We start from the raw sequence: 11,262 nt of genomic DNA on the forward strand, positions 1-11,262 counted from the left end.
AAATGATAAGACGTGACACTGAATAAGGTCAAATTAATATGACAAAAGTGAAGTCATCTCGTTTTCTTCTAATGGTTCATATACTAGCTAAGAATAATCTAAAACTATGTAACTAATCGTAAGGATTTATGAAATAAAATTATTCGAATATCAAAACCTCAGTTAAAACAATCAGAGATGGTTGTTACTGTTGTTGTTTGAAGCATATGAATAATTATGTTTCTATTCTTTGTCAATCGCTGTTTTGTGAATCTGGGTCGAACCAAATCAAGTGAACAATAACAATTGATACTTGAAAAAAGATTCAACATATTATAAATTTGCTACCTTTTGTTCGATAAATAGGCAAACATTCAGTTTTCAAATGACGTTTTTTAACTATATTGGAAAAGATTTATAACTCGAATGGATGATTCTAGTAGTTTTATCCACTGAGATGGATGGATTTAATCATAGAGCTTTCATTGTTATTCCGAACAATATCGATAGAAAATACTTAAGGTAGAATTGAGCTATTTGAATTTCTCCACATATACAAACTAGTTAACTATCAATCCGTTTAGCTTATATTGTAACATTTTATTACAAAATGTTATTAAGTTACGAATTCCGTGGTATTTTGATAAAACAAAGTAGTTTTAACCAGCTAATCACTTTTTCTCATGTAATTTCACTCTCAGTGGCAGTAACTTGAAATTTTAAAAATCCTTGACATCCATGTTATGATGATGAAATGTTCACATTAGCCAGATATTGTATAAGTTGATTAAATTAATACCATGTCATCGTTCTGCATACTTCTTTCTGTATTAGATATTCGTTTGAAAGGAATTCGATATGCAAATCATGCTCTGGATTGTAAATAAAAACAACCATAGTCGCTAAAATACAAACATATATGTTTGACACTGAATGTTACTAATACTTGTATAAAATATATTTACAAACTATCCAGCGATTTACAAGTTATGACGTGAACAATTACAAATTTTGCGTGATTGCTTATTATTTAATGAGTTGTGTAAATGACTCACTTCTCCATAAAATACGAACTATTGGTATGAAGTTAATAAGATCATTGAATTTTATTAAGATCACAAAAATTAGACAACTATTAAAACCTTTGAAATCCTGAATGGCCATTTCGTCTTAGCGGAGTTTAACCGTATAGGTTGTGAGGAAGGTAACCACTGAAGACAATGGAAAATGACCGCGTAATATCGTGGATTGGTTGAAGTTTGACTCGTACACCATTCGACCCCGTCCCAGTGGTCTAGATGTTAAGTGATCGTTCATGAGACTAAATTTCCTGGGTTCGGTTCTCAGTTGCACAGTCATGAATGCACGTCAATTCGTAGTTCCATACTATAACAGAATGGCCATTCAGTGTTTTCAATTTTTTAATAGAAGTCTAATTTAGACTAGTTCATGATCTTGATAAAACGCGAACTACTTTAAATATTTTTATTTTGTAATCATTCTTCTATTTCAACCAACATATGCTAGTGGTTTTCGTAAAGTCGCTTCATTTATAAAACTAGTATAAACCAAAAGCAGACGGTTATCACAAATTACAGTGTTACACTGTCATTTTAAAACATAGTTTTCAATAAGTAGAGTGTATACTTTTACAATCCAAGATACTTTGTATAACAAGAGTAGTGACATATACTTTTAGTATTATCTATATTTATATGGCTTTAAAAAAGCTCAAGATGAAAAGTTCGAAATCAGTACATATCTACTATACTATGAACCATGTCATAAATTTTCAAATATTTTATTATTCAACAAAGTTGTAGGGATGACCCTGTATCTTATAATTTTACACTTGATTAACTAAAATTAGAAATGAAATTATTCATATGATATATGCATATATTCTATCCAAAATGTGAACAATTTTAAAACTAAAAATTTATTATATGCATTTGACCAGTGTTGGAAATGAACTCTTGTGGTCTGTATGTATCTGGTATTTGACAAACGACAAAAATATAAATAATTAGCTTATAGTAGATTATCTTTGAGATAGTTGCTAAGGATTCGAATATCAGTCGTCCTGATAACTGTTATCGGATAAATCACAATGGTGTATAAATTTCGGAAGACAATAGGGAACGTCGACTACAGTTTATTGTTGAACAGCACAGATTATTAAGCCACAAACAAACAAAGTAAATTCGAGCAGAAATGTTAATGCGAGCGGGCAAATACAGGGGTAAATTAAGAATCCAAGGTATTAAATAAAATTCAGGCATATATATATATATATATATATATATATATATATATATATATTTAAAGTGAATGATGTATCGAGCGATTTAAACAACTAGCATTTAAACAAATAAGAAGTATTGAGAGTAGGCTGTAACGTTTGATATGTTCATACAGACATGATGATAATAATACAAAGATATAGACAAATTGTTACTATTCAAATGACACTGTCTGTCAAATACGTTAATTAAATAACTTGACAAAACTAAACGCGAAAAAATAAGTGTAGATGAATTACTACAATATTCATATTCATTTCCTTTACTTATCAAAGTTACTAACATTACAATAAATAACTTAAATTCTTTTCAAAATAAAAAATTCATTATGTTAGTTAAATTTTATAGTTGAATTCATGAGCTAATTGAAGCTAGACCACCATGGAAAACCTGTAGGGACTGGATGACCGTTTCGTTCTAGTATGGGACTCCTCAGCACTGCGCATCCACGATCCCGCCTCGCGAGCTTCGAACTCAGGACTTATCAGTCTAGCGCGCGAACGCTTAACCTTTAGACCACTGAGCCGGCATTCAACGGTGTTAATGACTAACTTCAACCAATCCACCGAATTGAGCCACCGTCCATCATTGTCTTCAGTGAGTTACTATCTCACAGGAGATTCAGTTGAACTCCACTGGTCACTAATTCTCACTAGAACTCCAGGATATACCTCTTGAAGCCAGTCACTAGTGAACATATGATGATTATTATAGTTGAATTCATGAGTCAATTGAAGTTAGACCACCATAGAAAACCTGGAAGCACTGGACTCATGAATTCAACTATAAAATTTCTAAAATCTCCACAAAACCCCCTTTTGATATATTAGTTAAAATAAAATTGAATAACATAAATTTAATTTAATTAATAAACAATATAGTAATTTAATTATTATGAGAAGTCTATTAATGATTCATTCAGTGACTTATTAATACTTTCCAAACTGTTCATAAACTAATTCTTATTTTTATTTTTATATCAAATTGAATAAAGAATAATGATTAGTTAGATCTTTTGAATAAAAGACAAATTGAAAACGTCAAAATGTCAAAATAATCCAGATTATTCTTTTATATTCCTGATTAATTTCAACTAAATAATTTTTATTCCTTAAAGCACCAGTCAATGATTTAAAAGTGATTATTTGACTTTGATAAACGAAACAACAAAAATCTGACCATAAATAGTACGATAAAATGATAAAGTTGATTGTTTCTTAATATATTAGAAAATGTAGAATGCTTTACGTTCAATCAAACTATGTTATGAGTGAATAATGGATTTAGTATATTATAAGTATGAAACCACAGAAAATAAAATGAATTAGTTCAGTAGCTTCCTTTATCCATCTGACTTTTACTTACTACTTGAGAAATGTACAGATTGAGTACAACAACAAGGAAGTAGTAATTTTATATTTTATATAGTTAAACACTATCAACATTTATTTGTCGTCTATGTCAAGTATTTAGTGTTATCCACTGTCAGATTTACTATTTAATGAATATCCATCTCGAGATGGTCTATAGTACACAAAAATAACTTTATATCGTAAGTATCAGACGAGAAGAAACAAATTACAAAAAATACCATAAAGTGAATTATTGCATTTGTTGTGTACTTTTTTTTAGCACCTATCTACTTAGTGTTATATTTTCCATATAATAGGTTAGCATATCACAATGTCAGTTGTAATATTCACATTCTGAATTGCTGAACGATGAGAGTTCGTTATTTATTAACATACATATTTTTCATAAATTACTTCGGGAAACATCACTGTATATGTATATCATCATTATTTTAGGGACAGAATAGAGCTAAATATAACTTTGATAGTCAGTTTCCTTTATAAATAATTTGGTCACTATTATACTTAGATATACACTATAGTTATAAAGTATTATCAAGATGAAATTGTAAAACTTATGAATTAGCTTGAATTTTCATTTAGAGCCTGTAACTAATTATTAACATCAGATTTTCATATTGATGGATTTGGTTGACATAATGGAAGCTGGAAAGTATTTATAACAATTTAGAATATACCTAACGAAATATAGGTTAAGCTAATACTCCAGTAAAGTTACTTCTTGAAATATGGGTATTCTAACATACTATAAAATAGAAACCAGTAAACGCATGCTTATCAATACTGATTGATTAACATGACAAGGAATAAAGAATCTAACAGGCTACATTCTATTGTTTTCACAAAAGAATCCTTTCAATACTTTGTTCCCAAATCGTGTATTTTGACCTATGCTATGAACCGTATTCTTTCAACGAAGACGCAATCACAATTTCCTTTTAGGCTATTTAACGTTCACAATAAATAATGTATTCTTCTATATGTAGTGTTTCCCGACCATTTATTTTATCTTATCAAGTGAATTTCGTATTATGCAATCGTTAGAATAAAATCAAATAGTCGGTCAATCATAAATCTGTGTTCCATTATAAACTGTGCCCAAATAAATTGTTGGTTAATATAAATAACCAACGAATTTTGTTATTGTAAAGCACAATTGATTATGGATATTTGGAGTCCTTCATGGAAATTTTAATATACCTTCTTAATTTGATCATAGCTCTTCAATTTTTTTTACTATAACAACGAAAAACTAGTAGTTGGTGTTACTACTTTCAGGGTTCGTTGTCTATAAAAGGTATAACATAACAATACCCTTAAAAAAAACTTATTCGAGTTTTAGAACTTACCGTGGAGAAAAACAAAAAATTACTAATGTGATTAAGAAGAATAAATGTTTTGTTTTTAATCGAGATGAAAAGCTTGGAAATTATTCTGTTTTTTTCAGAAGAATTAAAATGTTTTTTCAAAAAATTTACAATGTTAGTTGAAAATTAATTTTATTGAATCAAGTTTCATAAGTCTTCTAATTGAATGCTAGATTCGGCTCCTAAGCTCTTCTAGTAACCCCCAAGCTAAATTTACACAGCAACTTGAACACAAGAGAATAAGCGCAAAATATGGAAAAAACGCTTTACTCCGAAGGTTCTTTCGTTATCTTCAAGCATTGAGAACAGATATGAAATAGAGATGACTGTTCTTCAATGATTTAAGACAGGGTTTTAATTATTTCTTTAAAACTAAAGTCTCGTGAGTTCTTAAGAAGAATAAAGTCACCATAATGTTCATATTCTGTCGTCCCGAGTTTTCTTAGGAGTATTCTGAATTTTGAGGCATCATCAAGTCTGCAGAGATAAATATGGAATAAATCTTCGTACTTCTTAAATCAAGAGTCAAAAGTAACACCTGTTACACCATCAAAATTAAATTCATGGATTACAATAATGACTGAATCAGTATGGGATACTTGTGATTCACCAGAAGCAGGGTTATGTTGAGACAGGCACAATTTCTGCATAAGGACTTCCATGGTTCTGATTTGAGACTGTTCGAACCGCTTCTCTTGACGTCCCATGTAAGCTTCTAGTTGCTCCAAAGAAATATTCATTGCAGTTTTCCCCGCCGTCACTGATACAACTTGTGGCTTTGTGTCCTATTAATCTGTAACGTAATGATACCGCAAATCAGAAAACAAAGATTTATCAACCGGACCAATGGCTCATAAAACCCATACGAGCAGTCTACAGTTCTTATCGGTCCTGCTTCCTGCCTAGCCCTATCTTTTAAATCCAGAACACCAATCTCAACCTCCACTATATGAATCATGTATTTCAAAAATACTGGGTTTATATACAAACCAAACAGACCACATCGTACCATAAAATAGAAAATAACATATATACAAGATTTAGCCAAAAATGGCTGTGAATGTAGGAGATGGTAACTGATAGACTGGGCATAACTCAAGAATGGTAAATCGTATAACAATAGTTTATAAGTCAAAATAAAGCTTATGATAAGAGGAACATGAATATGAGTAGTTTAGTTACCTAAAAATTATACACTAAAAATATACTTATAGTATAGTCGGGATGTAACAGATTAAAGTAGCAAAGTTTTGAAAATTATTATTTATCCCTAAGAAACAATGTTTAAGACAATTAACATTCTTTGATATATATTAGAATATAAATAGCGAAAATAAGAGCTTTCGTCTAAATTTGAACGAATAGTTTCACAATATTTTCTTGAGACTATATATATATATATTCGGTAATTTTGTTGTTTGATTATATTTTCCTTGAAAAGGCTTGGACCAGATTGCCAGGCGAAACGTTGGATTTACTTCAAATTCTTTTGCTGAGAGTTTACAAATACATTTTTCCTCTTTAATAAATAATGAAATTTTATGAAACTAATTGTTTCCAACGTTTTCTTCTCCTATAACAATAAGGTTAAAAATTAAAATGGATAATTTTTATAAGAAGCAAAGTAGTATGCACACTGAAGATATTAATTATAATCGGTTTGTCTGCAATCTACTACATCTAAATTTGATGTGTTTTGATTGTTGATAAAAAGTATACAAGAATCTGAGGTCCTATATATAAAAGGGGAATATTATGCGAATCTGTTTATTCAAAATTAATGTAAAAAAATATTGTTGAAAATTGGTTTATAATCAGTAAAATAAAGCAATGATGTGAATAGAAGTTTTTGATATTAAGAATAATCCATAGAAAACTGAATGTAATTGTAAAGTGTGACAAGAACTTACTTACACCTGTTACTCCTCGTGAAGGAGCATAGGTCGCTCACCAGCATTCTCCATCCAACCCTGTCCTGGGCAATCCTTTCCAGCTCCTTCCAGTTGTAATTCATCCTTTTCATATCTGCTTCTATTATCCGACGTAATGTGTTCTTTAGCCTTCCTCTTTTCCGCTTCCCTTCAGGATTCCAAGTTAGAGCTTGCCTCGTGATGCAGTTTGACGATTTGCGTAATGTATGTCCTATCCATTTCCATCGTCTTTTCCTAATTTCCTCTTCAGCTGGAAGTTGGTTTGTTCTCTCCCACAGAAGGCTATTGCTGATGGTATCCGGCCAATGGATGTTGAGTATCTTGCGTAGACAGCTATTTATAAATACTTGTACTTTCTTGATTGTGGTTGTTGTAGTTCTCCAAGTTTCAGCTCCATACAGTAGAATTGCCTTGACGTTCGTATTGAAGATTCTCACTTTGATATTGGTTGAAAGTTGTTTTGAGTTCCATATGTTCTTCAATTGTAGGAATGCGACCCTTGCTTTGCCGATCCTCGCCTTTACGTCTGCATCTGAACCTCCTTGTCTATCGACGATGCTTCCCAGATATGTGAAGGATTCTACATCTTCCAGAGTTTCGCCATCGAGGGTGATTGGATTGCTGTTCTCCGCTTTGAATTTGAGTACCTTGGTTTTCCCTTTGTGTATACTGAGGCCTACTGATGCAGAGACTGCTGCTACACTGGCTGTTTTCATCTGCATCTGTTCGTGTGTACGTGATAGGAGGGCTAGGTCATCTGCGAAGTCCAGATCGTCTAATTGGTTCTGAGCTGTCCATTGTATTCCGTGTTTTCCTTCAGATGTCGAGGTCTTCATAACCCAGTCAACCACCAGAAGAAAGAGGAAGGGAGAGAGTAAACAGCCTTGTCTGACTCCGGTCCTTACTTGGAATGCATCCGTCAGCTGTCCTCCATGCACTACTTTGCACTGTAGTCCGTCATATGAGTTCCGGATAATATTGACAATCTTCTCAGGAACTCCGTAGTGTCGAAGAAGTTTCCATAATGTTCTCCTATCTACACTGTCGAATGCCTTTTCATAATCAATGAAGTTGATGTATAGTGACGAGTTCCACTCAACTGATTGTTCGACGATGATCCGTAGTGTTGCAATTTGGTCTGTGCACGACCGATCCTTTCGGAATCCAGCTTGTTGATCTCGAAGTTGGGCATCTACTGCATCCTTCATCCGGTTCAGCAACACTCTGTTGAAGACTTTCCCTGGTATTGACAGTAGTGTAATGCCTCTGTAGTTTTCACATTTGCTCAGATCTCCTTTCTTTGGAATCTTGACGAGGTGTCCTTCTTTCCAGTCCATTGGCACTTGTTCCTCCTCCCAAATTTTTTTGAATAGAAGGTAAAGCATGCTTGTGGTTGCTTCGATGTCTGATTTCAGTGCTTCAGCTGGTATGTTGTCGGGTCCTGCTGCTTTCCCGTTCTTGATTTGTCTGACGGCCATTCTAATTTCTTCCGTCGTTGGTGGGTTGACATCTATAGGAAGATCTGTGTGTGCTGCTTCGATGTCCGGTGGATTCATTGGAGCCGGCCTATTCAGGAGTTCCTCGAAGTAAATAAAACATTTAAAAAAGAAAAGAGATTTTGATAAGGAATCATAATCATACTTTGAAATATTCTAGTAGGTTAAGCCTACTGTTGGTAACTTGAGTTAGTAAACTCGTCTTTGATACTTAAATCATATTTCTGTGGATTGATTTCTAGAACGTTTGACATTATAACTGTGTACTCTATCTTAATTTTCCTATAAAGAGATGTAACCGAAAGTATTAAATGCCGAGTCATTTTCAGCTAATATTTGGATTGTGACTAGCTGAAGAATTCAAGATTATCGCTTAATCCTAGTTAAGATTCGTCATTTGGATGTGCCTGCATCTCAGTATTTATCTTGGCACTGAGAGTCGAACTTACTATCAATTTCTTTAAGCGCCAAGAAGTTATTCGTAAAATCATTAGTTTCAGAGAAACACTTACTTGTTCGAGAGTGACCATATGTTATACTAAATACTAACAACAGGGAAATAAAAACCCTTGTTTGTAGTTTAACTAACATGTTTGATTCTTTTTAGCAGATTAATAATAGGAGAGACACAAATCAAGCACTGGTAAACAACCGTAATCTATTTTAGCAACAATTCCACTTGCTGAATTACCTTTTGCAGTTTAAACGAGATATTATAACTAATTTTTGAAACAAGTTACCTATTTACTGAAAAATAGTTATAACAAATTTTAACAATAAGACTATTAATGGACGACATAAAGTTATCGCTCAAAAACTCTGTTATACATTGATTGTTAGGAAATTAATAGATTGTGTTTCATTCCGCAGGTGGAAACGAAACAACTAACGATTCTATGGTTATAAAAAGAGGATTATGAATGAAATTTGAGCATGAAAAGGGTGTAACACTTTGATGGTAAAACGAATTTTTGAAAATAACAGGTGAAGCATTATAATGAAATCAAAAACATTCATGAAAAAATATCAAAACCACTTTTCAGACAAAAATATGAAGCTGAGATCTGATGACTACTAATAACGAATCAGGCAAACTTGAAAATATCCTGATATGGAAAGTTTCCTGAGGTAAACAGGAACTAGCATCTCCTTAATCACTAATTCTTCCGTCTGTATCTTCCATGTTTATACTGCCAACACCCACTTGAAGTGAAGAATGTTGAAAATGACATAAGACACACCCCAGTCGACTTTGGATAAAAAGAATGTTGGTCATGTTTTTCAGTATGTTAAATAAAAAATATGAGTTCCTAATCAGTTGTTAAACTTCAAACACTTACAAAGTCATTCTTCAGTATCAAATGTCATGAATATTCATGATGTAACAAATTTATTTCCGACAATTCTGAATAGAACTTTCATTTAAATATACTTTGCAGTTAAAATATTGAAGGTTTCGATAATTGAAGGACTATATAGGGCATTACATAATTAATTCTCTTTCAGCTTTAAAAACAATATCTGGTTCTAATAAAGATAATAAAAAAAATCAGAACAAGTTCAAAATGTTTTATATCATGTTATTCAACCCTGAATTCAATCCATCTATCTGCCAGAAAATATTTCATCTTTTATTATGGTTTATTCAAACACGTTTTATAATCTATGATAGAAATGAACATTTAATGAATAATGAAATTGATATTTTAGCTAAAACATTAATTCACAATGAATATAATTCATTAAATGCAAAAATAATAGATTTTAATGAATTATTTAATATACAAAATGATATGATAGAATCTATTTTAAATTATGAAAATGAATGTGTTGCTATGGCGAAAAATTATTCTAATTTATTACGTAAAATATTTATACCAAACTATTCTCCTTGAGAAAGTTTGGGCCAGATTGCCAGGCGAAACGTTGGATTTACTTCAAATTCTTTCACTGAGATTTTACAAATACATTTTCCTCCTCTTTAATGTCAAACTATAATATGTTTATTAATCATAAAGGGAATCAAATGAAACTACAAAAATGTTTTCGATGTCATCTCTATTATCTATATAATTTTCTTAAAGAAAATCTTTAAAATATGAAAAATGTGAAGAGATTCAATGATAAACTACTTTGTAACTTTTATAATTATTCATTTAATGTTTATGATGTATTTTGTAGATAATATTATTAAATTTTAGGTTTTCGGTAATCAAATTGTTGAGACTATTATATATATAAGCTGGTGTATATTTCACATTGAATTAGTCTTGTACAATACAGTATCATATTATAGTTTTACATTGATCTTATTTATATACAATATAACATCCAAGCAAACAATGTCAAGTGAATTTAAACTTTACCCCATTGCACAATCAAGTGGCTATCAGGACTCAGTAGCTAAGTGGATAACGCGATGGTGATTGAAGTAAAAGGTACTGAGTTCGAGTCTCAGAGTGAACATCAACTCTGAGACGCAGGTACATCCAGCTGACAATTCCCAAATAGGACGAAACGTGCGTCCTGGATTCCAATGCTAGCCATTATCCATCTTTGTGTATAATGCTTGTGAATTAAGGCTATATCGAGGCAATTCGCATAGTATGCACATATTCCAATAAGAGACTGATCAATTGAAGTCCTAAACATCAATTGGGAGATTCAAGTGAATAACATCAAGTGAATTTAATTTTCAAACAGGCTTCCTCATCGTTTCACAATCAGTCTTTAGAGAAAAAGCTGATAATCAAATGAAAACATAAGCTTTTTTGTGTAGTTACTACAAAGATATTTTAGAGTTTCTACGTTTA

Source organism: Schistosoma haematobium, chromosome 4 (genome assembly GCF_000699445.3).
Source record: "Schistosoma haematobium chromosome 4, whole genome shotgun sequence".
Classification (NCBI taxonomy): Eukaryota; Metazoa; Platyhelminthes; class Trematoda; order Strigeidida; family Schistosomatidae; genus Schistosoma; species Schistosoma haematobium.